The sequence below is a fragment of the Octopus bimaculoides genome, chromosome 4 (assembly GCF_001194135.2).
Source record: "Octopus bimaculoides isolate UCB-OBI-ISO-001 chromosome 4, ASM119413v2, whole genome shotgun sequence".
NCBI lineage: Eukaryota > Metazoa > Mollusca > Cephalopoda > Octopoda > Octopodidae > Octopus > Octopus bimaculoides.
In genome coordinates, this window is record NC_068984.1 from 84,862,949 (window position 1) to 84,867,869 (window position 4,921).

Below are 4,921 nucleotides of genomic sequence, written 5' to 3' on the forward strand. Positions count from 1 at the left end.
TATATGTATGCATACATACATATATACATATATATATATGTATCATAAAAAGAAAGAAGAAAAAAATGGCAGATCAAAGAATATTATGTCAGGTGATCTATCTGACAATATAAAGAAAGAATTATAAAGGAAGAAAACAACGGGATATGTAAAAGTATCACAATTACAATATCTTATGAAAATAGAGTATAATTATTGGGCTAATTGTATTTTATAAAGGAATAAATTGTAAGTTGCTGTTTGAATTTTCTTGGTGAGAATGTAACTTGTTATTTTCTTGTTTGAGAAGCTGATACTAATGGCTTCAAATTTTGGCACCAGTTGAAAGTATGTTGATTACATCGACCCCTGTGCGTAACTTGTACGCATTTGATCGAACTCCGAAAGGATGGAAGGTGAAGTCAATATCGGAGGAATTTTGAACTAAGAACATAAAAACGAACGAAATGCCGCAAAGCATTTTCTCTGGAGTACAAACGATCCTGTCGGGTTGCCGATAATATCAGTTTCAAATTTTGGTACATGGTCAGCAATTTCGGAGCAGCGCTTAAGTCGATTGCATCGACTCTAAGATATAACTGGTACTTATTTTATCGATCCAATTATAAACGGCAAGGTTGGCCTCCGTAGAATTTGAAATCAGAACGTAAATACGACGAAATGCCGTTAGACATTTTGTCCGGTGGACTAACGATTCTTTTCTACTCTAGGCACAAGGCCCTAAATTTTTGGGGAGTGGGGGGCATTCGATTAGATCGACCTTAGAACGCAACTGGTACTTAATTTATCGAGCCCGAAAGGATGAAAGGGAAAGTCGACTTCGGCAGAATTTGAACTCAGAACGTAAAGACATACGAAATACCACTAAGTATTTCGCAAACGTTTCTGCCAGCTCGCCGATAATATTGAGAGTTATAATGGGAGATATTGGTATAGAAATGCTGGAAGAATACTGTTGTGTCGACGCCCCCAAGCGAAGTAGGCTCGACCAAGACATATAAATAGAGGTAGTCTGACCGTGGTAGAGTTGACTGACGGTGGACTGACTGTTCAGTAGCAGTCGTGTAGCAGTCGAGCAGAGATCATCCGAAGGTGCTAGATAGCAGTAGCTTGAGACATAACAAATACTATTTTGCAGAATGATGTAGAAAAGTATTTATAACTCTATAACTGTAATAGAATGTTTAAAATATCTTTTATTTTTTACTTATTTGAGGACTTGCTGGGATACCGCCTTGAAGAATTGACGAGCGAATTGACCCCGGTACTTATTTTTTTCAGCCTGTTACTTACTCTATCGGTTCTTTCGTCAAACCATTAAGTTACGGGACGTAAATACACCAACAACGGTTGTCAAGCGGTTATGAGAGACAAACACACACACAGGCGCGCACACGCACATGCACGCACACGCACATGCACGCATACATACACGTATGTATCTCTCTCTCTCTCTCTCTCTCTCTCTCTCTCTCTCTCTATATATATATATATATATATATATATATATATATACGACGGGCTTCCTTCAGCTTCCATCTACTAACTCCACTCACAAGGCTTTAATCAACCCGAGGCTACAGTTTCACGCAGCGGGACTGAACCCGGGACCATGTGGTTGGGAAGCAAACTTCTTATTACGCAACCATTGTATATTGTCAACAAACTGATTAAGTACTGGAAGGAGGTAATTTATAATAGATGTATAGGAATTATAGTTGGTGCAGTATGGCCGAATAGTTAAGAAGTTCGCTCCGCAGCCCCGCGGTTCCAAGTTGGATCCCACAACGTAGCATCTTGAGCAAATGTCGTTTTGTATAATTTCAAGTTGGTCCATAACTTGAGAGTGAAACTGTAGTCAGAAACTGTACAGAAACCTGTCGTGAGATTCGTATCAGAAAGATAAAATGTACAACCTTCTCACACTCTGTCACTCTGATTCTGCTTGAGAACTGAATTAAAGGCACGTGTGTCTTTGAAATACTCAGCAAGAACCTGTCGGGAGATTGGTATCTCTAATAAACTTAATCATCATTGTCCAACGATGGAGATTCACCTACTAATTATAAGTGAATCGGTTTAGTATATAAGTACCTATGAAAGGAAAGCCAAAAAGATCTGTAAATGATTGTGGGCGTAGTCTAATTTTATGTACGTACTATCTATACCTGAGTGTTTATAGTGATAAGCAATAGCTATGTTGTACTTTGGATGTGGTAGGGGTTGAGTCTTGATAGATGTAACGTATATAAATGAACGTTCTTGCTGGAATGCGGTGGCGTTTTCTTAGAGAAGTAGTTGTATATGAAAGACTTGTTGGTATTTCTATAGCAGATGATCTAAAATTATAAGAAACAAGAGTCTAGTGTAAACCTAGGTGGGAAGGTAAGGTGACGCTCCTGAAAGTAATCGTTTGTATAGCAGAAAGATGTACATGTTTAAAATGTTTGCTAATTAGATAATTTAGAATAAGAGGTATTATAAAATGAAATAAAATTAAAAGAATCAATAGAGTATGCATATACATATATATGTATGTGTGTGTATATATATATATATATATATATATATATATATATATATATATATATATATATATATATATATATATATATATATTATAAATTTGAGGGGATGGGGCTAGTCGATTATATCGACTCCAATGCTTAACTGGTATTTATTTCATTGATCCCGAAAGAATGAAATGCGAAGTCGACCTCGATGGTATTTCATTTTAGACAGACATGTATTGATATTTTACGTAACGACTGAGGGGGTCATAACAAGAGGGGGCAACAGATATATAAACTGACGGGAGAGAGTGTATAATGAAAGGGGCCAGGCATATACTATATAACCGCAAAGAGGGTATGACGAGGTGAGTCATACAGAAATTATATAACGGTAGAGAGTGTATAACGAGGGAATATATCCAGAATTCAAACATACATTACATCACGACAAAGCGCGGGTAGTGCGAGAGGAGACATAGATCGAAAACGTAACGGTTGATGGCAGCCATTTTTTTCCTTTTACTTGTTTAAGTCATTAGACTGTGGCCATGCTGGGGCACCGCTTTGGAAAATTTTTTAGTCGAGTGAATGAATCGGCCTCAGTATTTATTTTTTAAAGTCTGGTACTTATTCTATCGGTCTCTTTTGCCGAACCGCCAAGTAACGGGGACGTAATTTAGCGGTTTGTCAAGGCACTGATGGTGGGGAAAATATAGAAGAAACATACACACATATACGACGTCATAAATATATAGGTAAAGGTGAAGGATATAACGAGCGTGTTCATACATTTGTTACATAATGCTAGAGAGATTATAATGAGAGAAGTCATAGATATATCATGTTAAGGCATAGAGAATAAAAGAGATTGCGTATAAAGATAAAACTTAACGATTGACAAATTGTGATGCATACTTAATATGCTACTACTTAGTGTAGATATTCGTTCCGGAGTAGGCGAGGCGATAGATCACTGGCGAAATATTTTAACTCAAGGGACAAATGGTGCAGGAAGGGTTGAGAATCACAACTTCAGGTGGTTGCTTGTTCTGTCAGAAATAGAAATCAAATTCCCATCCCAGCTGCGTAACTGATTTTTCTAAACGAAGTTACTTAGTGGATAGTTTTGTCTGAGATACTCTTTACTTGGAATTAAGTTGAACGATAATGGCTAACCTGGTTAAACAACAAAGACAACAATATCTTATAACTGGCCAACATTGATAGCACTGGCTAAATGCTTCTGTCACACAAACATTTGACTTTACGAACCAATGAATGAAGTCACGACGTGCAATCCTGAGTTGTAAGAAATAACAGCCAAATCACCTTAAATCACACACAGCAGCTTTAAAAAATGACAGACAAAATGAAAGATGGAGTAGTAAGAGCAGGATTGTGCTTTGACTTTAGGTTTGCTTGATTAGAGCTGATCTAAGCAGCAGCAGCAGCAGCAATAGCATTTGATCTGTGGTCAAACAAAGGAGGTTAAATGTTACTGAAAACACAATGACTTCGGTCTATATAAAATGTTCTTAACTTGGGCGATAACGTTTCTTTAGAATTTTTGTGAGATCACAATTGTGAAATAAATGTCAAGCCCTATAGAGACGCTGAGTGATTAGAGTGAGCGTGATTTAAACCAGGTAAAATATTTATACATCATTTAAACACATTTTTCAGAAAAATATTTGCAGGCTTAAATATATATATTTTTTATAATGCGCCAAGGACTAATATAATTTCCTTATATAAGTCCATACTTTCTTCAATAATTCCTGTAGAAATTTACAATGGGAGCACTAATCCGAGCTAATATCTTAAAATGGACACATTCTGGATGGAATGGAATCAAAATATAGGCAATAAATCACTGCAAAAATTTGCCGTTGTGTGATTAAAATACATTAAGTGCTTTTGTTTTTGTTACCTTTATAAACTACAAGGAGATGGGAGACGGCACTTTGTAAAACGTTTGAAAACACCAGTTCTTATAAAACTTTCGTAGCCCTTGGTGTTACAAAACGTCACTCCATTAAAGAGGCTGCAAACATTTTAGAGCTAACGGCTGGTCTATTTGGACGTTATTTTCTGTCAATACAAAACGACATAAAATCAAGATGGATTTCTCACAGCAAATTCATTGATTCATAATAATACTATAGACTGAGTGAATTACTAGGTAATGTAAAATCTTGCAAGTTCAAAAGAACGCTGCTTTTATATTCCAAATAAAATAAAATGTTCAATGTGTTTCTAAATTGATGTTCAATGTCGGTTGAAAGACTTCATTTGCACAAAAATTACAGACAAGGCAGGGTGTACAATAGTGTACCACTCACATTCACGTCTGATGCATGCTTGCGTATGCGTGTATGTATGTTGCCTGTATATGTGTATCATATATA